At 37.5% G+C, this 25032-nt stretch overlaps 1 pseudogene; it reads left to right on the forward strand.

Annotated features, from left to right (window-relative positions):
* The first annotated feature begins 275 nt into the window (after window positions 1–275).
* Window positions 276–12483, forward strand: LOC114033138 (annotated as a pseudogene).
* The last annotated feature ends 12549 nt before the right edge of the window (window positions 12484–25032 follow it).

A 25032-nucleotide genomic window follows, 5' to 3' on the forward strand; every position in this document is an offset into this window, starting at 1 on the left:
TCATTTTACAGATAAATTAAAAAAAACTACCTAGGAGGTAAATGACTTGCCTAGGGTAACACAGAGAGTATCATCAGAGGTAGTAAGTAAATCCAGAACCTCTGACTTCAGGATTAGTACTCTTTCTGCTCTACCACACTCCTTCCTCTCTAACAAAGGAAATTCTGACAGTGTACTAGATAAGGCAAACCCATATACTATATTTAACAGATTCAGCAGCAGGCTCTAATGAGAAAGAAGTATATGCTAATCCCGGGGATCCTGGAAAGTGGGTTATGCCCTTCTTGAGCACAGTCACCCCAGGCTTCACTCTTGCTCTAGGGGTATACAGACCAACCAGAACACAGGTGGAACAGAATATTTACTGGTAAGTATGGTCTAGCCAAAATGTTTTCCCCCATCCATACTCCTAGTGAAAATAACCTCCAGACAGACAGAGCCTGGGGTTCCTATTAGACAATGGCTTTGGAATGCATCGACAATCGTGGGTCATTGTGGAACAAGCAGCCATATTACAACGCATGTGGAAAACATAATTCTTAACCTCGTATCATGGACCCTGTGGCAAACTGGTGAAACTTATGGACTCTTCAGGATACTGTTTGAAAACAATTGAAGAAAATACTAAATTTTAGTTAGAAGTTAGTGAAAATAAAGATATATTTTTTTCCATCTAAGTTCACAGATCCCTTCAAATCTATCCACATACTTAACCACAGACCAAAGTTTAAGAACTCCTGTTCTAGGGCAAGCAGGGCTGCATGTACCATGAATGGATGGGCAACCCTGACCATTTTTGAATTCAATTCAATAAACATTTATTAAGTACCTAGCATGTGCCTAGACACTACACTAAGCTTTGGGGATAGAAATAAGGAAAAGAAAGACAGTCCCTGCCCCCAAGGAGCTTGCAATCTAAGATGCTTTTTGCATCCTACTACAGGAAAAGATGCAAAGAGCTGGCTGTCAGCAAACTAGTCTGATAGCTTTATCAAAGACAAAAATTTACAACAGCTCCTCTTACGTGTTCAATTGTCTTATATGAAAACCATGCAGAACACTAATGGCAAGTTGGGCAGCTAGGTGGCACAGTGGATAGGGTACTGGACTTGGAGTCAGGAAAACTCATCTTCCTGAGTTCAAATCTGGCCTCAGATACTTACTAGCTATGTGACCCTGGATAAGCCACCTAACCCTTTTTCAGTTTCCTCATCTATAAAATGAGCTGGAGAAGGAATTGGCAAACTACTCCACTATATCTGGCAAGAAAACCCCAAATGGGGATACAAAGAGTCAGACATGACTGAAAAATGATGGAACAACAATGGCAAGTTTCTGACATACCCCTGGAAGCTCAATGAATGTTGGTTCCTCATAAGAAAAACACTTTAGGAAATTCCTTTTTGCTGAAATGAGGATGGAAAAATATAAACTTCCAGATATTATACTAGAGACATTGTCTCAGCAGAAAATAGATTGTTTCATCAGCAAAGTTGCCTGATACCTTCAAAAGAAAAATAGGGCTTGGTAAACATGTCTTATATCTTGATATTTCATTTGGCTCTATGAGTATACCCTGCTAGAGTGTAGATCAGAATCCATCCATCCTAGGGTTTGTTTGTGTGAGAGCCAGTTAGAACTGACTCCCAAGAACCTAGTGTTAAATTTTTAGTGTGAGCATTTACACCTTGGAAATCAGAAAATATGACAATTCAGAGCTTGATTTATTGTTTTGCTCATTGACTAGACTTAAGAGGAAAATGTTAGTAACATATTGAACTTAATAGTGTGTCCTGTGTACATTAATCAGAGGACCAGCTAAAATTAGCAGCAGATTCCTATATCCACTTCATCTCATCCTTTTTGAATATGGGAAGGAAACAGTCAACTACATTTCTAATTCCTGTAAAAAAGGTTTACCCAACACACTGGAGCCTTCCTTTACCTATCTTGCCATTGCAGGGATTCCAATGGAGCATTCATGCAAACCATTAGTATCTCTCACTCTGGCTACATGGATAGTCCAACTTATTTTCCAGTCATTACTCTCTAATACTTTTTTGCATTGCTTGTACAATTCTTCATTGATAGCATGTCACCTACTACTCATCCCCAACTGTGCCTCTTAATCACCTTTAATATGACCCACAACACCAATTCCTTAGAGACTATGATAGTCCATAATCTAGAGTCATACATTTCCAGAAGAATAACAATATTAAAATGACGGGCCTTTGTTTTGGGGAAAAGATTGAGGGTCATTAAAAACATTATCAGGTTAACAAATATAATTGGCTTGGAATCCTCCACCTATTTGATCCTGGGCCTAGCTCATTGTCAGTTGACAAGGTCTGTCCAAGATGGGCCAGCTCTATGAGCTGAATATTTCAACTTGAATATCACATCCAGGACAACAAACAATCTTTATCTACTAGGTTTTTCTCTTGCGGACAGTTAAACCAAACTCTGTTCAGTGATTAAATATCTCATTTAGGAGACTATGCATTTCTGGGCTTGATGCAATAAATACAATTAATGTTATGAGATTATAAGCCTGTTGAGGACATAAGCTGTTTCGTTTTTTCTTAGTAACACGAGGCTAGTAAAATGTCTGATGCACAATGGGAATTTAATAAATTTTTGTTCAGTTGTATTAAATTCCATAAGAACTGATGAAACGGATGCTTTCAGAGAAAACTGTGAAGACTTATATGATCTGATCCAGAGTGAAGTGAGCAGAACCAGGAGGATAATTTGTACAATAACAACATTATAAAGACAACAATTTTGAAAGTTTTAAGAATTTTGATCGATGAAAAGACTAGCTACAATTCCATAGGACCAGTGCTAAATCCTTCCGCCCACCTCCTGACAGAGAATGAGACATACACAGAGTTAGTGTATTTTTAAGTTTTAATAACTCTGGAAAGTATAAATACTACAAATTTACTTGTTCTATTAACCCCAACCATGAAGGGAGGTCCCTACCACAGAAGGTAAAACCAGTGTTTTCTTTGCCTGCCCCTGAATGCAGAGAGCCATACACACCCATTGGGGTGTATACCTGTGGAGCAAATTAAGTCCCAGCCTGTATTCCTGGTTTATGCCTTAAAGAAAAAGACCACAAAGGGGTCCCTGATTGGGTCAGGGAGAACAAGCCCAGTTCTTTGGATACTCTGTGGGAAAGATCACAGAGGCAGGAAGCAGGGAGCAATGCATCAATCACACTTTAATAAAGCGCCTTGGGGATCCCGTATTAGTATTCCATTTTTCTGGTTTTACTGCGCATGTCTGGAGCTTAGCTGAGTGCCATTTATTGGGGCCTAGCTGGCTTCCTCTAATTTAGCCCGTTGTTCCTGGATGTGGCCTTAATTTAATTTAGAAGGCAATTTTGGCAAGTAGCTTCTATGTTCCCCTTTACACTCTTAGTTCTTATTTTCTGTTTGCTGTTACCTTATACTGACTACTTATATGTCTGCTTATTATTATGGTAACTGGTGAGGCGGGCAGGGGACCATAGCAAGATGCGATTTCAAGCACATACTAAAACAATAATATTTGGTGCAATAATAGCACCAAACTCTTAAGGTTGTTGTGAGGATCAAATGAGAAAACATTTTTTTTTTTTTTGGCGAGGCAATGGGGTTAAGTGACTTGCCCAGAGTCACACAGCTAGTGAGTGTTATGTGTCTGAGATCGGATTTGAACTCAGATTTTCCTGACTACAGGGCCGGTGCTCTATCCACTGCGCCATCTAGCTGCCTCAAGAAAACATTTTAAGTGCTTTGCCAATCTTAAAATACTATCTTATATAAATCCTAGCTAATATTAATTTGGATTTATGTAACTTTTTAACTGGATTAATGAGAACAGATACATAGAAATGTTTTGCACTAACAACACGTGTGGTAAAAATTATTCCTTTCTCTTCTCCTACTTCCAGAACACTTCAGTTGAACAATACAGTATAATGAGCCATGAGCCAACCTCTACAAAATACTTTGCAAATGACTTCCGAGTAGGGGGAAAAAAATGAGTACTATTAGTGGATTTTGTTTCCTTGTTTCTCCCACAAATCAATTATTCTGATTTCTTGATCATCTAAGAGGATAAGCATGAGTAAAAAATTTGGTCAATTAATGGTGTTCCACACCCAGCATCACAAGGAGTAGCCTAGCACAGTTAGAATAGAAAGCAGCTATGGAAGGAGCTGAAAGTAATAGTCAATCTTATAAATTAAAGTCATTAAGGGAAACCTTAGAGAAATTTAACCTTGGCTTTGGAGGGACACCAGGAGGTTTCTTGAGGATAGGAATTATTTTGTATTTTTCTGGCAGGATAATGCCTGGTGCATAGTAAGCATTTATTAAATGCCTGTGGATTGATTGATGGATTTAAGAAAACAAAGCAAAAAGTCTTCACTTCAAAAGTGAATAGATTATTGTTTTTTCAATTTGTTTTTTTTTTTGAGGTAATGAGGGTTAAGTGACTTGCCCAGGGTCACACAGCTAGCTAGTAAGTGTCTGAGACCGTATTTGAACTCAGATCCTCCTGACTCCAGGAGCAGTGCTCTATCCACTACACCACCCTCAATTTGTTATTTCTAGGCTTGTGCATTAAAGAAAATTTTTACAATTTTTAATTCATAGTGTGTAATTCTAATTAAATAACATTTTAGTAGTAAAGTATTTTATGTAACAGTTCAATCAAAAATCTGAATCATGGATTATGCTGTCTTTCACTGATGCAATCTAGCACAAAATTTCAGAATTAGAAAGGACCTCAGAGTTTATTTAATCAAAGCTGTAATTGAATAGGAATTCCCTATAAAATAACTCCATCAAGTTGTTATCTAGTTTCATATAAGTGAAGGTTGAAGGTCATTTATTTTTATATTCAGGATGTTTAACAAATATTTGCTGAATGAATGTATGAACTTGAATGATTGCTGTATACTGTAAAAAATGCAAATAAAGAACATATAATGATGGGCAGGCATTATTCAGTCTTACAAAGGCATACATATGGCTCCATGAGGTCCTATGGAAAGAGCCCAAACTGAACATGTATTCCTTCTGAGAATATGATAGATTCTAAATCAGGTAGTGAGGAGAGAGTGGAAAACAAGTGTGTTCCTTCACTGCTTGCAAAGGACAGAGATAATTTATTGGTCAATTCTTGATGGAGACAACTGATCACAGGATCAAAATGAGTCAGTTTAAGACAGAGTAGTAGAGGTCCTATGGTAAATTGATATTACTATGATATCAAAAATTGCCAGCTTTGTACCACAAATGGAGTACTTCTTCCCTATGATTCACACATAACCTGAAAGCTTTTGGCTTCTAGAATTATCTGTAAAAACTCAAATATTTTTCTGTAATAAATTTCAGATGCAACTATTTTTGCTAATAATAGAACAAAGATTATCAGAATAAGACAAATAAAATGTCCTCAGCAAATATTAGAAATATATTTCAGCTACATTAAAATATATTTTATATTTTTTCTGTATATATGTATATATACATATATATGCATAACATAGTACACACACACATAGATACATAGATACACACAGAGGTCAAAACCGCACAAAAAAAACCAATAGTGGGTGCTATCTCATTTCATGAAAATGGAAAATAAGATAGTAACAGATTAAAAATTCACCAGTCCATACTACTAAAGTAGGTATGAACAACAAATGAATTATCAATGAAACTATGGATAAAACTCATTTCTTGATTTCTAGTCCATAATGGCAGAGACTTGCAGCCTCTGCTTAGCATATTCCTATAATTTCAGACACAGGAATCGCTTAAAAGATAATTAAAGAGACAAAATTTGTTTCCTGGGCATAGCTATCACAAGCCTTGTAATGCAAAATAATTCTGACCCACCCTTTCAGTGTTATCTCTATCCTCAAGACTTTCAGACAGAGGACTTAGTGGAAAGAACATTGGCCCTGGAGTCAAAGGACTTTATTCAAATCCCACTTTTGCCCGTTACTAACTGTATGAACCTTGGACAAATCATTTCCCCTCTCAGTACCTATTTCTTTATTTGTAAAATGAAAGGGCTGTGCTAAACAACCATTAAGATTATTTCCAATGCTAAGGTCCAACATTATATAAATGAAATAGGATATGAATTGCTTAGAACACAAGAGTTTTCCAGAGCACATACCACATAGGAAATCAAAACTGCAGACATATAGGGGAAGACACCACAAATGTCAGACCCACAAAACCATACTGCTCTGCCATCAACTGAAATCATTTGATTCTCTCCCCCTCCTACCTTTCAGTGTACTTCAGTCTAACAATACAGTATAATGGGCCAAACTATACTAAAACACCAAGCCAGAGGTTTTGACTCTCCCTGCTTCTACTCTCCAAGCAACCTCAAAGTAGGGGGAAAAGTGAGTCCTATTGGTTTCATTTCCTTCTTTTTTTTTTCTCCCACAGATAAACTGTCCTGTTTTTCTGATTATAGTAAAATATATGATTCAAAAGTCTGAGTTGTTAAATAGACTACCAAAAGTCAATGTGAAGCAGCAGGAAAGGGTAAATGATTTATCACCAATTTTATTTTAATAAGTAGGAAATATAATGAAAAACCCTACATCTCAACTCTGAGCACAACTTGAATGCTGACTCTTAGTAAAATACTCAAGCAACCAAAGCTAAGGGGATAATCATCTAAAGGTTTTCATAGTAACACTTGAAAAACACTTAAAAAGTCCTTAAAATAAGTATAGAAGACATTTTCATTCATCTATTTAGCCCTAGTTTAAAGAAGTGAATGAAATAAAACAAATACTGTCTGTTGTGAACAGGTCAAGTGTAGAAAGTGAATATGCCTTTTTTTCTTAAGCTTATAAATAATTACCTGTCAGATTTGCCTTGCTCCTTTACTATTGAAATGTAAAGTTTGGAATATTTCCAATGCAGTATTTACAAGTCGTACATACAGATTTAAAATCATTGCAGTTGAAATATGAATATCACCAAGTGTTGATTTCAAATCAGAGTTCTAATTGGGCAAAAAGAAATTTTTACTCTGCCATGAAGTGTTATTGAGACAAGGCTTCCAATGGGATACAAACTTCCATACAACAAGACAACACCTTGACATGTTCAGAAAAATGGTCAAAAGGAAGCATGTGGGCAGAACTGGAAGGTGGTGTGCCATGAGTCTGTTTCCAAGTTCTGAGTTTTAAAATTAAGGTCATTGATCAAGTTAAAGCTCGATCTTTCCTCTGAATTCTTATAAGAATATCAGGGGGTAGGGAGAAATGAGCATGTCAAACCAGTGTGGGAACACTTATAAAGCACCTCAAAGCTTAACTATGTTGCAGAGTACTGGCAGCTACTTTGGACTGCATGTGAAGATCAATGTAGCTTCTTTTCTAAACATGTCAACTTGTTTGTATAAACAGGACAACTATTGAAATTTAAAGTTCAAGAAAAGACCAATGTTATTTCCAATGACCTAAGCTGTTCCTTCCCAGGGTTAAGTTTTATTATATACAATTAAAGGACACAAACAGATCTGACATGCTATAAATATGTTATCTACAACAAGATGAAGCAGACAGAAACAAGTCGAAACACAAAAACGAGACACATTGTAGATTTTGTTTGTTTTGTTTTCTTTTTTGGTGAGGGAAATGGAGTTCCACTGAGATTACTGAAAATATTAATACATTGTATTACTGTATGTTTCCAAAGTATGATTTGCCACAGCCAAACAGCTAATCCAAAGATTACATTGGTACCCATCAGCAAACAAGCAAAAAGACTGTGAGGTACGCCTCCAGCACACTGGGCAGATCCTCTTTAGGAGATATATAGAGAACACGGATGAGAATTATGTGGCTGATTTCCAATATGTACCATTTGAAGAAATGCCCATGTCAGTGAGATCCTAGATCCATTAAACTATTGAACCATGTTTCTAAGAAATGCAGTTCTTTCAACAACAAAAATTGAGAGAAACATAGTTCTTAAGGAATAAAACCTAATATTCATAATGAAATTTAATCTAAAATATTACTATTAACTAATTGGTATTTGCAACTTTATACTGCATGGTGCCTCATTTTTGGTTTTGTTTGTTTGTTTCAAGCACTAAAGATCATTGGGTTAAGCATTAAAGTATTGACTTTTAGGCTTGAACCTCTTCTGCTACATGTTGGACTATGGTGACAGCTAGTATGGAAGTCAAGAGAGGCTTGAAGTTGCCTATAATTATGATTTACTCACTGGGTTATAAAAGAGTATAAATGTATTCTCCTGACACTGGTAATAGAGTACATGACAGTAGGTAATCTGCACTCTCGATATTTGTGACATGTGCCAAGAAAAAAAGTATTATGCATAAATTAGCCTTAATGTGAGTGAACATTTGGATATGAAACCCTTGTGATCTGGGTGTGGGAATCCTTGGGACTTGAGGAACTTGAGGGAATTGAGGCTTGAGTTGTTAGAGGGTGGGAAGCATAGAGGGAGGTAGGGCACACCTTGACTGCACTTTAGCCTGATCATTGTATAAAACTCTGAATCATAATCTCCCCACCTCTAAAAGTGCTGCCTCCATACACATATACAGAGAGCAATCAATCAATCAATAAACATTTATTAAGTGCCTATTATATGCAGGGCACTGCGCTAAGAGCTGGGTTACAAAAAGAGGCAAAAGACAGTTTTTGCCCTGAAGGAGCTCACATCTGATGGAGAGATGTCATGCAAAGAAATATGTATGAAACAAACTATATTCTGGATCAACAGGAAATAATCAACAGAGGGGAGACAATAGAATTAAGAGTGGTTGAGAAAGGCTTCCACTAAAAGATGGGATCTTAGTTGGTACTTAAAGGACACCAGGGAGGTCAGTAGGCAAAGTGGAAGAGGAAGTGTTCCAGACATGGGGCCTGGAACCCAAAGATGACTTAAGTGTCTTGATTATTGGATAGCAAGGAGGTCAATGTCACTATATCTGGGAAGCAGTAATGGAGGGTTCTCAGATATGTTACTTATCTGAATGACATAGTTCTGATGTAGTTCTCTTGTGAGACAGAGGTCAGGGTCTGGACAGTGTAAGTAGACCCAGAACTCAAGGTGTGATTGAGGTTGTGAATAGGTCCATAACCCTATAATGTTGGCAAAAAGAAAGATATTATTATGGTGTTTGATTCAATAACTTGCAGCACTGGAGGATGAGAACTTAAAATCTTCCTTCTTTCTGCCTTATTAATCTACCTGCTATCAGTAGGTGTAACCAGCCAATGATAATAAGGGAAAATATGCCTTTATTTATCAAGACTGTCCAGCTGGGAGCATTTTGGTAGAAAGCAAGCAAATACCCTTTTCAGTTCTTCAGCCTGGAAAGGCTAGACTCTCCTCATGCTAATTGAGACTGACTGCTCCTCCCTGAAGCTCTCCATGGCAGTAATGTGCATTTTTTGTTAAACTGCTTGACAGGCTGAAACTGTCTTGAAGTATGCTTTAGCCAGCTCACAACACATAGCTTTGAATTAAGTCACACAGCTCACATTCAGAACCAAATGGCAACCTTTGGCCTTCAGACAGGAAGAAAGAAAAAAACAGCCACATGCTGGAGCAGCAGGCAGTACAGTGCCTAAGTTTATTTGACTAGTGTCAATCAATTTCTCAGCAAATATTTATTGAGCAACAACCCCTTTACCTAGCACTCTGCTAGATTCTTTATGGGGAATACAATGATTAAAAATATAATGAGGATGATGATGATGATGATGATGATGATGTTAAGGATAGCTGGCATTTATATAGTACTTTAAGGTTTCCAAAACATTTTTTATGTATCTCATTTATTGTCACAACAACTGTAGGAGGCAGATGCTATTTGTTGTACTGAGATTATGAATGAGGAAACTAACATATATAGAAGTTAAGTGACTTGCCCAAGGTCACCAAGTTAGTAAGTATCCCAAAGCAGGATTTGAACTCAAGTCTTCCTAAGTCCAAGTCCAGCACTCTATCCACTTCCCCACCAGGTTGTCTCAGATTGAGACACAATTCTTCCTTACTATGTGATTAGAGGGAAAGATGAACATACATGAAAGAAGTAAAGGAAATGTGAGACAGCATTAACAAGAGTGTCAATCATTTGGTTGAGACTTTTCATGACTATAAGTGTCCAGAAAAGTTGGTCTTTCAGGGAAAAGATTGAGTCTGATGTACATATACTAGGAATGGACCTTTATCACTTAGGATTAGAATCAGAACTAGCAAGGTGCTACCAGAGTTCCACCCCTGATGCCAACATAGGCACTTCCCAATCCTGTGCCCTGATGTTGGATTCTTGGTTTACTCTCCTGCCCACTCCTTAGGATCCCACAGTAGTCAATCTCTTCTCTCCCGGGCACTTTCCCTCCAGGATGTGGTGGGGTGGTGAACTTTTCCCCATCCTTCAATGTGCTTGTTCTAGGATTGTTCTTGATTCTGTTCTTAATTCTGGATAACAAGTATCAGCTGGGGATGGGGAAGAATCAGTGGCAAATGGAACCATTTGCAAACTGGAAAAATGGGCATCTGCTTTTCTTCCCCCTATTTAATTCCTCCCCATACTATAGTACTAGCCTTCCTCAGTTCCCTCTTCTGCCTTTCCTTTCCATTCCACCCATTGGACCCCTTATTTGGGGACAGCTAGATGGATTTCTAGTTAGAAGACCTGAGTTTCAATGCTGGCTTTTTTCCTTAGCAGTGTGACCTAAGGCAAGTCAAATCTCTCTGATCTTCAGTTCCCTCATTTGCTAAACAAGGAGATTGAATAGATGATCTCAAAGATCCCTTCCAACTCCAAATCTATGATCCTTGGTCTGTTTCTTTTACATTTCTCCCATCTTCTGGAGCTCACTGAATCAAGCTTTTCTCTGAACACACCACAGTTTTTGGTACCTTCTCCAAGTGTAATTAATCCTTCTCCCAAACCCCCAATCAGACAGAGTTAGGAGTAGAAGTAAGTATACTCATCACTCTCCAATGTCATTTTGAGATCTCCCCTCTGCCACCATCCAACAAACTCTTTTCAAGTTCTTTCTATTTGATCCTGGATGCTTTCACGTGTGACCTCTGAGTCGTTCTCCTTCCTCCTCAATCAGTTCAATACCTTCTGGTCCAAACCAACCCCTGACACCCTAAAACACTGTGCCCTTTCAGGGGACAAACTTTCTCAATTACCATGACCTCTGTCTCTAGTCTATTTCAATTCCACACGGGCCTGGCCACTTCTTAAACACCAACTTCACCCCAGACTGAATTTGCTGTAAATGTCAGAATTCTTAGTGACAGTTCTGCTTAAGTTACTCCCCCGAGGCACGTTCTTCAGAAATGTTGGTTGTACTTGATCTATCCATGTTCACTCTATGTTAATATAAAATATTAACTATATGTTTTTTTCAATTTGTCTAAATTAAATAATGATGAATTATGAGGATCTAAAATAATTTTATTAGTTTGGTCTGAAGCTATCTCTATACAGAAAAGGGAATTTCAAGAGTTAAGGATTTATCCAGTGAATCTTCTCAAACTCCCGTTAGACTCTATACAGTGTCTCAAAAGTCTTAGTGCAGCCTTAAATAATTAAAGCTTGGGGGCAGCTAGATGGCACAGTAGATAGAGCTCTTGTCTTGGAGTCAGGAGGACCTGAGGTCAAATCTGGCCTCAGACACTTGAAATTTAATAGCTGTGCGACCCTGGGCAAATCACTCAACCCTGATTGCTTCACCAAGAAAAAAAAATTAAAGCTTAAAACTGCACTAAAGGGGCAGCTAGGTGGTGCAAAGGATAGAGCCCATATGCAAAGTAACCATATATCAGGCAGAAGAGAGTGACACTGACTTGTTTGATGAAGACCCTGAAATATCCTTAGCTGACTATTGGAAGTGTACTTCCTGCAATAAAATAAACCCTCCACTTCCACCACATTGCCACAGATGCTGGGCTTTGCAAGAGAATTGGCTTCCTGAGGAGAAAGGTGAAGTGTCAGATAAAGGCAAACTAGAAAGCCAGATCCAAGGGGAGGAAGAGGGCTTTGATGTTCCAGGTGGTAAGAAAAGTAAAATGAGTGACACATGATTCATGTGTTGAGGAAAGTGATGAAAAAATAGTTCAGATATCAGACTCCCAAGAAAGTGAGGATTTTTCCTAGCTATCGACATCTAAAAGTATCATTTGTAATAGTCAGGAAGATGCTGGAGAATTTGGGAGAGAAGAAGCATGAGACAAAGAAAAAAGTATGGAATCTATTGTTCGCCCCAACAGAGTAGAACCCTGTGACATCTGTCAGAGCTGACCTAAAAATGGTTGCATTGTCCATGGAAGGACAGGACATGTTATTGTATGTTTTACATATACTAAGCAGCTGAAAAAGAGAAATAAGTCTTGTCCAATGGGCAGGCAGCCAATTCAAAGGATTGTGTTAATTTATTTTCTCTAAATGTGATGTATTAAAAGTGGAACCATGGAATCCTATGTATGAAACTCTTAAGAATGTTCATACATAACTTGTGAAATTTATTTAAGATTTATTTTGTACATTTTTTTTCCTGAGAAAATGATTTTAATCCATTTTAGTTATCTCCAGTGCAATTTGCTTTTTGGAAAGAATTTTTTTTATTCTCTTCCTTTAGGAAAAAACCATTTTGGTTACTATTTTTTTCCATTTTTGCATTATTTTTATTAGTTTTCATTTGTATTACTTATAGTGGCAGCAGGGTATAATGGACAGAAGACTAGCCTGGAAAGATCTAGGTTCAGATACCACATTGGACACTTACAACTTATTTGACTGAGGATGAATCATTTAACTTCTTTGTACCTTAGTCAATTCCCAAGTCAGACAATTTGGGCATAAGTCATAGACACTCCCATTGGGTTATGTTGACACTATAGATCCTTTACTATCTGCATCCATTAAGAATTACTAGTTATTTTGAAGATTGACTATTTCAGTTTGTTAAATAGTTCTCTATATTCTCTAGTTGGGGAGTGTGAGACTTTTTTAAAAATTTGTGTAAATAGTAAATTTAATGTGTGTGACTGTGGCTGTGTGTGTGTGTGTGTGTGTGTGTGTGTGTGTGTGTGTTTTAATGGAGACCTAAGATTTCATCAGTGTCAGAGCACCCAGTGAGGAATTCCCTCTGCAAAGGAAGATCACTTTTTTCTTTTTCCTTTTGCAATATATTATTAAAATACTGAAAGGCATGCCTATAGCCACCAGGGTGAGAGGTTTATAGCTAGAAGGGACTTTAGAGGTTATTGATTCCGATGCCCTCATTTTCAAAATTATTAAACCAAGGTCACATATGTTAAGTGACTTGCCCAAAGTCACAAAAATAAAAAGTGAGAGAGCCAGGATTTGAATCCAAGTCCTTTGATTCCCAATCCCTCCCTCTTTGCCCTGTCTTCACAGATCTTGAACCCGAGTCTTCCTAACTCCAAAGTGGGCTCTGTATCCACTATACCCCAGTGCTATTGTTACCCCAACTTTACAAAAGAGGCAGCTAAGACTCAGAGACCATAAATGACTATTATTTAGTACTACCATAGCAGGAAGAGTAAAAATTTAATAAATATTTATTGAATTAAATGAGTGAATAAACATGGCAGTCAGTGGGAATATTCTTTGTGTGTATGAATGAATGTATATATGTACGTATGTATGTTAAAATTCCCCTTTATTTAAATGGCAAAGTTTGGAACCCAAATTATTTGGATGAGTAGTCATTTCTTTACTGGACTTGGTCTGTATAGATAAAGCATTTCTGGTATTGAAAGCCTTTTGTATCTTCCTAAATTAACACACCTTCACTGAATAGTGCAGCATAGATCCTAAATTACTGTGAACTTTGAGTCAGTTTTAATTTGTGTCTACACAACTAAAGAGCTGGATAGTATCAATGCAATCATCCAAATCATTTTTGATTAGCCCCACTAAAAATGTGGCTTCATAAATAAATTTATATATACATATATATGTATATGTGTGTATGTGGATACATGTGTGAATGTACATGTGTGTATATATGCATTATATAGATGTGTACTCTGTGTGTGTGTGTGTGTATAAAATCTCACTTACAAATGGTTCTAGCTGCTTCATTTTTTAAAAACTCTTCATAGATTCTCTAAAACATGACCAGGACACATAAAGTCACTGAACAATGAAGAGAGTCATAGATTTGGAGCTAAAAATGGACCTCTAAGGAGAGCCAGTCCCATCTCCTCATTTGACAAATGGGAAAACTGAAGTTGACCAAAGTTAAGGGGGAAGTAGGTGTTTACACAGGTAGTAAGCAACTAAGCCACGTTTTGAATGCAGTTCCTCTAATTCCAAATACCCTTTGGAGTACCTTGACCCTCTCCACTGCAAATCCCCACATTGAAAAGGCATTGTTTTTTTCCAGTTCTCTTTTGAATATCACATTTTGACAAACTGGCATGCAACTGGGGTTAACAAGATAATGCATAGCAAGGATTTTTTAAAATGTAAATCATTATTTAAAGAACAAGATATGTTTCTATTAATCTTTTTTTGAGGACAAATGAGTTCAAAACACATGGATTACATTTTCCTCAAATTACATATGCCTTTAAAAAATAAAGGGGAAATATGCTTGGCTAAACATGTTTCGGGCTTGAGTGAACCCCGAATGATTTAAAATCACTTTGAAGCACTCCAAAACAAAGCCCAACTCAGCCAAACTGGAAACTGAGGCAGTAGAATAAAGCCTCAAAGCAGGCCACATGATTGAAACATCCCTAGCCACAGCTCCCAGAAATCAGGTCAGAAAATGGAACACAAAGAAAAGAAAAAATTGTAATAGTCAATTAAATTTACAACGTAAATCTTGAAATATTGATTACAAAGTAACAGAAATAAAAATTTTTAAAGCCCAATTTTAAAGAAACACTGTCATCATTCCAAACATCTTAATTTGCCCAGAAAAGAATTCTGCCCAGAAATAGTGTGAGAAAAGACAGATTTCTGATGTTTTGGAAATAATAGGAGGAGGGAAGAATCAAACCTGATGAGTTTTATAACAAATTGGTTGCATAAGATATTGGACAAGAATTTCTTTGAGCATTAAATGGAAATAGAGCAGAAAGGGATCAATCAGCAGGCCAAACCAAAACCCACTGAAAAGACATCTGCAATCATCTTTTAAAATGTACTGTAAGCAAAAAAGGAAAAACCTACTTCCTGGGTAATAAAACTTGGAAAACTCAATCTGAAAATATAAGTGAAAAAAAGTTTTGAAAATAATTCCCATTATTGCATTACCAGCAGGGATCCGTTCTGATTTTAGGTACATTTTAAAACACTTAGTGCTTAGACAATGGGTAGCAATAGCAATAGGGCAGCTAAGTGGCTCAGTGGATAGAGTCCCTGTTCAAGAATCAGGAAGACCTGAGTTCAAATCCAGCCTTAGCCACTTACTAATTGTGTGACCTTGGGCAAGTTACTTAATGCTCTTTGCCCTAGTTTTCTCATCTTTAAAATAAGCTGCAGAAGGAAATGGCAAACCACTCCAGTATATTTGCCAAGAAAACCCCAAATAGGGTCAGTCATGAAGAGTCAGATATGACTGAAACAACTGAACTGAACAATAAAAATGACACTAACATTACAAAAGCTTTGGGCAAACATTTCATCCAACCAACTCAGGTGGCAAGTATATGGACGCCATATTGTTTCCTCACCACTATCACCACTACCACCATCACCACCACCAGAGAGAAAGTTAGGGATCAAGTGAAGACTAGACATTATCATAATGAATTTTTTACCAGCAACTTTAGAAGAAACAAAAATACCCGCATCATATCAGCCAATAATACCAGAATCCAATGAAAGACTTTAGACTGTTAACTGCTTAAAGTATTTGTGTTGTATTAAACTTTGGGGAGAAATGGGTTTTTTCATTTCCTATTTGGCTTTCAAGCACCACTAGATAGTTTTATTTTTAAAAGGTTATTTCATTTTAAATCATATTTATTGTAATGGAATTTTTTTTTCATGATTTGTCATTTTGTCACAAAATGGAGGTAGAAGGCAGGGGAGAAGGTTGTATTTTTTAAAGGGTGAAGGCCATCTGGAGCTGTGAATGTATTTGTGTGAGGAATTTACAATGTGAAGATTCCCTTTCTATGCAGATGAGGGTCTTCAATAATTTGTGGTTTGCCCATGGCAGCATAGATAGTGTCAGTGGAGGGACCCAAACTTAAACTTTCCTACCTCCAAAACTGGCCTCTCCACTATGCTATGATGTTGAAAATGTGTGGGTGTTTTTTTTTTTTCAATGGGAAAATATTAGAAGCCATTCAATGTTCTAACTCTCTCAATACACTGCAAATCTTCAGAGTAATGACCAAGCCTAGCATGGTGGTACACAGCTCTAGTTTTTGCTACTGGGGAGGTTGAGGTTAATGGATCACTTGAGTTTGAAAGATCAGAGACACAGTAGGGCTAAAGTCATTTGAGTGTCCACACGAAGGCCAGCTCCAATATGATGAGCCCCTTAAGAACAGAAAACCACCAGACTGCCCTAGGAAGAATAGTTGCTCAGATCAGAAACAGAGCGATTCAAATCTTATGTGCCAATTGGCAGTGAGATCAAGCCAATGAATGGCCTTGGAACTTCCTGCCTAGAAAACATAAGGAGAATCAGGCTTGGTTGGGGAAAGACTATGGCCAAGAAGAATATTTCCACTCCAAGTTATATAATTATTTGTTCAATTATTAGAAATCTAGCAGTTAAATTATAAAATGAATTAAAACTGAAGAAACTTTCAAGCATTCAGTTCAATGTAGTAGTAGATTAAAAGATATGAAGTTTTCAAAAGAAGAAAGAAAAAAATCTCATCATGTAAATTGGCAACCTTTCAAGAGCTACTTTCTCCAATTTACATTCTTATTCATAAGTTACTGTCTCCAGAGGGAAGCTACTACTACTCTCAAGGTTCTAACAGTAATCCTTAAGACTTAAGTTTCTAAGTATTGCTTCCACTAACAATCAACCAGTAGACTTTTAGCTTTTAACAATAATATTTACTGAGTCAGTAGTTTTTAGCAATAGTATTTACTAAGATAGCATGGGAAATCATTGGTACAAAATGCTTTCCCCAAAGCCTAGGACACCCTTTCCCAGAAATACACACAAGTTTATGGAAAGAGTGGACTCAAACTTGGAGCACACGAATTATAGCTGTAGATTAACCATTGAGTTAGTTAAAAATGCACTTCTACTGAAATAACGCATTTCTGATCACCCTTTTCTTGGTTGTGGATCGTAATTTGAAGTATAAGATGATAGGTAAGTACAGTTTTTGTGGATAATTTGAATTCCCAAGTGCTAGGAATAGGATTTCATTAGAAAAATTAACAGCTAACATTATTCTGTCTCCTGAAAATTGAATTGTTATTATTACATGTTTGAAATCAGCTGTACTGTGTGAATGAAATAAAGACTATAACATGAACCCCTCCTGTGGTTGCATGGTCACTTATGGCAGTGCCACACAGTAATTGGCACCCAATGGGGGTCCTCAAGACTTGCATGTAAAACTAGTCTAGATGTCTCCTTTTAAGTTTTATTTTTGTAATTATACATGTAAAGCATCACTGAATCAATGGATCTGTCGAAAAACTCATCTGCTGGAACCATGCAAAACATTTTGAATTGCCTGTAAAATATGGAAAATGTTTTCTGAATGCTTTATATTCTTTCTGCTGTAAATTAAAGATGAAGAAAATTTCCCCATAAAAAAATTATAGGTGTAGGATACACATGTGGTAAAGAGATAACTTACAATTCCTGGCACTTTATGACCTAGAAGACCTTTCAAGAACATGTATCTGGCATTCTTTGACGTGAAGAGTGATGCTTCTGGAAGCTACCCACCTTCTCAGGTGAATATCTTTCTATGTTTGTCCTTAATGGTCACTCTGCTTCTAGTGGGATGCATTATCTCCCACTCCAATCTGTCACATCCCAGCTGGATGAACTGTTTGATACCAGCTCAGTCTCTCTGATGGTGGAGGAGAAATAGAAGGAAACTCCTACCAAAGTATTAAAAGCAGTACTTTCCACAGTAATAAAAACTTTATTAAGTTAAGTATACATCAATTGGGGAATGAATGTACAAATTATAATATGTTAATACAATGGAATATTACTGTGTTATATGGAATGATGACCGTAAGGAATTGAGAAAAACATGGAAAAGCTTGTATAAACTGATGCATAGCTAGAAAAACAGAAACAACAAAACAATACACAATGACTGCAATAATGTATATGGACATAATGATAGAGAACAACAGAGATCAGATCAAATGCAAAGGTCAATATTGGTTACAGATAACTGATCTTGGAACATTATTTCCTTCTCTTAGTGAAGAGATGGCATATCAAAATGTTTTGTTTCACATTTTTTTTAGAAGAAAGACTATTGTGGGGAGATTATTAGAGAGTAGTTATGGTCTAAAAGCATAAATACAACACAATAAAAATTAAAATAAAATAGCACAAAATGTTAAAATGTTATCAAAATGAAAAACTGCATTAATTAGAATCATAGAAATGGTTCTATTATGAATCCATTATACAACTGCTATATAATCTATTTTGAATCTATTATCATGAATATGTAACAGTTAAAAGTATATGGAATTTATTAATTCCCTCAATAATACAAAATATTTTAGAAATTGTGACCAAAAAAATGCATTCCAATTAACTTTAATTCTTGCAAATCAGAGTGATAGATAAGAAAAATTAATGAAGAAAAGGTATTTAAATCACATTTAAAGGTGAAATTTATATATGGACTCTATTGGCTCTCCTAGCAAGATAAGGATTTTGATGTAATTCTTTCCTAAGGTAGCTAGAGGACATAGAAATCAGTTAGGTTCCTAAGAGTTTTTTCCCAAAAAATCTAGAGATTCATCCCATTACTCGTCTCATCTAACTGAACAGAAGCAGCATTTACACCACTGCAAAGTAGTAACCTTTTTGGAGCAGAGGCAGGGGAGGCATCTTCTGTTTTCTTCCACCATCCTGAGAGACAACCCAAAAAATATTACTCTGCTCATCTTCCCCTCAATTCTGCTAGCATTTGGAAACAAATGAGAAGGATTTCTTGGGGGCAGGGGGCGGTTCACTTTATTTTGTTTTGTTTGGGTACATGCGCTCGTTTTAATAACACACACATTTAAATTCATCTAAAACTTGATGAAAAGTGATTGAGCAACAGTGAAGAAACAGACCTAGAGCAGAGTAAGGCTATTTTTTCACCTTCCAAACTGTAGTGATAAAATGATACAAAATGAATACCTTTGCCCTCAAGTTCACTCCTTTCTGCTGAAAGTACTCCCTAAAGCTTCCCATGTGTCTCCTCATAAAAACAAGTTTTAAATTTATCAGTTATTTGGCATTTTCTGGGGTACATCTTAAAACTGAAATATTCCCTGTCTTCTTTATCAGATAAAGTTGTCCTGAGAAGGTAAAAGTTAATTGACCCAGGTTCCAAATATTCTTCAAAACCTGGGTTAAGCCTTGCACCTAAATAATGGTAAATCCTGAAAGCCAGGATCAAGTATAAACATGCTTTAGTCAGCACACTGTTTTCCCTTCACTTCCTCAGGCTCTTTCTCTTCTAATCCACTTTTACTTCTGCATGAGCAGATAGCACCCTATCCAACCCACACCTATCATTTCATGGGTAATAAAATCAAAATATCAACACATGATATGATGGGGTATTCCAAAGTCAAAAAAGAAGATGAGAGTAATGAGAGGGAAAGCTAAACTTCTCTATCATGATATCTAATGAGACAAATGGGCAACTAGTTTGCTCAGTAGATACAGTACCAGGCCTGGAATCAAGAATACTCATCTTCCTGAGTTCAAATTCTGTCTCAGACACCTACTAGCTGTGTGATCCTGGGCAAGTCACTTAACCTTGTTTGCCCCTGTTTCCTCATCTGTAAAAGGAGCTGGAGAAGGAAATGGCAAATAGCGCCACTATCTTTGCTAAGAAACTCCAAATGGGGCTGATCATGAAGAGTCAGACACAACTGAAAAGCAACTCAGGATAAAGTACTAGAAAACTACTTTAGAAGTTCGATGTCTGTGTGGGGAAAAAAAGTGAGAGAGAGGAAAGATATATTTAAATGTTATTGGATTTACATTCTGGCTTTATCATTCATTTCCTATATATGTACAATTTTTTTTTTCAGGCAATTGGGGTTAAGTGACTCACCCAGGGTCACACAGCTAGTGTCAAGTGTTTGGTCTGAGGCCAGATTTGAACTCAGGCCCTCCTGACTTCAGGGCCAGTGCTCTATCACTGTGCCACCTAGCTGCCCCTATATTCGATTATTAATGAAAGCTCTGCCATCCATAATTTTAACCATTTCCTTCAAATATTTGGAGATTTGTGGGAAGGAGATTAGATTTGTTCTGCTTGACCCCATAAAGTAGAACTAACACAAATGGGTACAAGCCCCCACTAGATCTTCAGGCTCTAGAAGCCTTTCCTGGTTCATCCCTAATTCAAGAGATGGAAGGCTTCCATAAGCTGATCTCCCAGCCTTGGCCAAACTTTTCTATCTCTATCCCTTCACTGGTGCCCACAGGCTTCTGACTGTCTCTTTGTGCAGATGTAGGCTAACAAAATGCACTTACTCTTGGTACAGGGAAGCAAATTTCAACTCAATATAAGGAAGAGATTCCCAACAATTAGGACAATTCAAAAATGGAGAGAGCTGACTTGGGAAGATGTGAATTCCCCATCTCTGTAGGTCTTCAAGCATGGGATCTATGACCACTTGCTGAAGAAGATATAGATATTGTTTGAAGTATGGGTTGTTCTAGATGACCTTCTAATACTAGGATTCTATAACATTGTGATTCTAAAATAGACCACTAACCTTTAAGAATGAATGAAAAAGCATTTATTTAAGTGCATTATGCACAAAACACTATGCTAAGTGCTGGAGATAATTTTTTAAATGAAATCAAAATTAGAAAAAATAGAAAATATTAGATATAACATAGAAATAGACTAAATATGAGGGGGAAAGCAAGGCTGTTCCTGCTTTCAAGTAATTTACAATTTTATAAAGGGAGAAAGCAAATTTAGAAAGTTTTAACTGCAAATGAACTGGAAAGGTCTTATGGTTCTTATGGCACAGTGGCAGAGGACTATATTCTTCAGTATTATTTCTACCAATAGAATTATATCCAATTTTATACTGAACCATTTGACAGCACCAAGGACTTTGGTCATGAGAACTTTTTTTTTCTGGGTCTTGAGTAGCTCCAGCACTGACAGAAACAATTGCCAGGTGATTTGAGGCCTGGGTTGGAAGCAAGACCAGTGGTCTGGGAGGCACTGCCATTCCCAGGGCTCTATGGTTCAGGGACTGTTTTCCCTTAAGTCTAAGATAAAATAGTGGTCAAGATGGTAGTGGGCTTTGACTGGTCTGGCATATCCTGCTTGCCATCTCTGCCTCAAAAAGTCTTACTGCTTCAGCTAGGTCTAGGCGGACTTGCCTACACTGCTGGTGATAGCTGATAAAGAGTTGATGGGGATGGTAGTTCCCCTTCTTCATAGGGTGTGTTCCCCTGGATGACGACTGCAGAGGCTGGGTTCAGTGCAAGTTCAGTGGGGCTGAGAGGAACTTCATTTCCTAGGGCTCTTGGGCTCAAGGTTTGGGCCCTTTTCATGGAAGTGTGAAGGGAGATAGTAATCATTTGATTTGCCCGGCACATTCAACCTCTCGTCTTTCCTACAGGATGTCTTGCTGCTTCAGCCTCGAGCAACGGAATAAAATTACGAAGAAGTACTGATGTTTCGGGAGGGGGAAAGTCATGCCCCTACCACAGTGTCTAATTTCCTGATGTTCCTTATAAAAAATAACTTAAAAGGTAAATTGAATGTAATATAAAATGTTCATATCTCCAGGCTATTATTTATTTGGTTGTTCACATAGATACTTATTTTGTTTTTCCTTTGAGAGACAAACCTCCAAAGGATGTCAGGAATGTACTGACTCTTGTGTATTCTGCATAGCACTGATAACGCGTGGTGGAAAGTAATCAACTAATTATATCACTTACCAAAAAAATACCACTGGGATAACAAAAACTATTTTCTTCTGAAGGTCCTCCTAACCAGGTCCAAGAAAACAACTCTGTCTCTTCAATAGGAAAGGTAATGATTGGGAGTTTGCCATTATGCTATGAACTCCAAGATTAAATGTTAGTGAACCTTAAAAAGTTATCTCAAATATTTTGAGACCCAGGGTCATAGGATTTAGAACTGGAAGTAACCTTAGAGATCATCTGGCCCAGTCTCCTTATTTTACAGATGAAGAAACTGAGATCCACAGAGGTTAAGTGACATGCCCAGAGTTATACAGATAGTGTTATCTAAAATCAGTAATAAACACTTTATGAACTGGTACAAATATGAGCTCTTTCATTAAAAGCTATTAATTGAATATCCAAGTCTACATTTTATTTTCTTCACGTATAAGTAAAAGCATATTATGTAACCAAGCCATGGATTTCCATGCCATACTTAAGAACTCTAGTGAGTTTATCTCACCTTGTCACTCTTAACAGTAGGAGTCAGTTTTCCCCACCATGAAGCCCAGTGGGGTTTACAGATATGCCGGGGATCGTCACAGCTGGAGAGTATAGGAAATAATGGGCTAAAAAAATACAAGATTGCTTAATTTACTTATAAAAACATGCCATGCTTCACCTTTCTCCAGTCTTGGTCCTATTTTAACTTTTATATTTCCTTTTCTGGCTTGAAGGCTAGGTCTTTCCATCAGGTGATCTGGCTTTCCAGAGATTTATAACTACTTTCCAAATGTCTGAAACACAGAGCAGGTATTGCACCTGTTGCATTTTGACATCTGTTGGATGATATTAACATATACCATGAAGAAAAGCTTCTGGCATTCTGATCCTTTTCTTAAATGCCAAGTTCTGTGAGGCCTGAACAACCAAACAGCCACTTTCCCTGGCTAAATTATCTCTGTGGAACAGATCCAAGAATGTAAGTGGCAATGTCTGAACACAGGCTATAGATCAAATACTTATCCTTCTGACATTTCACCAGTGAGAAAAGTAGCATGATACAGAAGAGAGAGACCTGGATCTGGGGTCAGGAGTCCAGGATCCTAATCCTGGTTTATACATATACTGCATTTTTCACTGGGAGCTTTACTTATTTGTAAAATACTGTTTATGGGACAGCTAAGTAGAGTAGCGGATAGAATAACAGGCCTGGAGTCAGGAACACTCATCTTCCTGAATTCAAATCCAGCTTCAGAAACTTACTAGCTATGTGACCCTGGGCAAGTCATTTAACCCAGTTTGCCTCAGTTTACTCATTTATAAAAATGTATAAAAATAATACATATCCCTAATTGATGTGGCCTCTGCAGTGGTGAGCATGAGACCAGCTCAATACTCTTAACCCGGAGGTGCATTGAAGAGGAGAGAGATAGCGAGATGGCAGAAGCTCCTTTTTTTAAGTGCTAGTATCTTTCTTTTATATCCCTAGAGAAGCAAATGGCAAACCACTCTAGTATCCTTGCCAAGAAAACCTCAAAATGGAGTCACAAGGAGTTGGACACAACTGCGATGACTGGACAACAACTTATATTACCTGGCTCATGAGACTGCTGTGGTCAAAAAGGAAAAGCATTTTGTGAACATTGAAGTGCCAAATGAATGTTGCCTTTATCATTAGGAGGCAGCTAGATGGAGCCATGGATAGAGAGTTAGATTTGGAATTAGGAAAATGAGTTCAAATCCTGCTTCAGATTCTTTCCTGTGTAACCCAGAACAAGTCTTTTGCCCTCTATTTACCTATTTGTAAAATGTGAACAATACTACTGATATTACCTGGCTCATGAAGTGGCATGAGGGTTGACATGATTGGACCTGCACTTTTGGAAAATCACTTTAGAAACTGAACAAAGGATTCATTAGAATGGGGAAAAACTTGAGAGATACAGACCCACCAGATTAGTGAATCATCATATAAATGGATGATCTGAAAAACAAAGAGTGAGGGACAACTGATGAACAGTTCTGTTGCTCCATGAATATCCTTGAAATATCAAAAAAGCTCATGAAGGGGCAGCTAGGTGGTGCAGTGAATAGAGCACCAGCCCTGGATTCAGGAGGACCTGAGTTCAAATCCAGCCTCAGACACGTAACAATTACTTATTTACTGTCCAATATTAATAATAATAATGATAGCTGTCACTTAAATAGCACCTACTATGTGCTAACCACTGTATGAAGCACTTTTAAAATGTTATCTCATTTTATCCTCACAACCTGGGGAGGTAGGTGCTATTATTATCCCCTTTTCATAGATGAAGAAACTGAGGCCATATTACTTGCCCAGGGTCACACAGCTAGTAAGTGTATGAGGCCAGATGTGAACTTATGTCTTCCTGATCCATTGCTCTTTCGACGGTGCCTCCTAGCTGCCCCTCATAAACTCCCCACAATTACACATATCCCTAATTGATGTGGCCACTGCAATGGTGAGCATGAGACCAGCTCAATACTCTTAACCCGGAGGCGCACTGAAGAGGCGGGAGACAGCGAGATGGCAGAAGCTCCTTTTATTAAGTGCTAGTAGCTTTCTTTTATATCCCTAGTAACATCTGATCAAAGCATGATGTCCACGTGATAGCCAATCACCAAGTCTGCTGGACACCTGCAGCCCACGTGTCAGGGGTATGAGTAGGATTTTTCTCCCAATGAGAGGAGAGACGAGCCAACCATGGGAGCTGCGTGTCAGCAAAGGAGAGGTCTTGTGAGACTTCCTTATTTTTGCCACACAACAGGTTGTGACCCTCAGCTTCCGCCAAGAGAAGCTAGAACTCCCATGGGAAAATTCTCCCAACACCTAATGAAGTGAATGAGATGCTCCATGTAGTACC

This window comes from Vombatus ursinus, unplaced genomic scaffold (genome assembly GCF_900497805.2).
Source record: "Vombatus ursinus unplaced genomic scaffold, bare-nosed wombat genome assembly UNPS02006779.1, whole genome shotgun sequence".
NCBI classification, from domain to species: Eukaryota; Metazoa; Chordata; class Mammalia; order Diprotodontia; family Vombatidae; genus Vombatus; species Vombatus ursinus.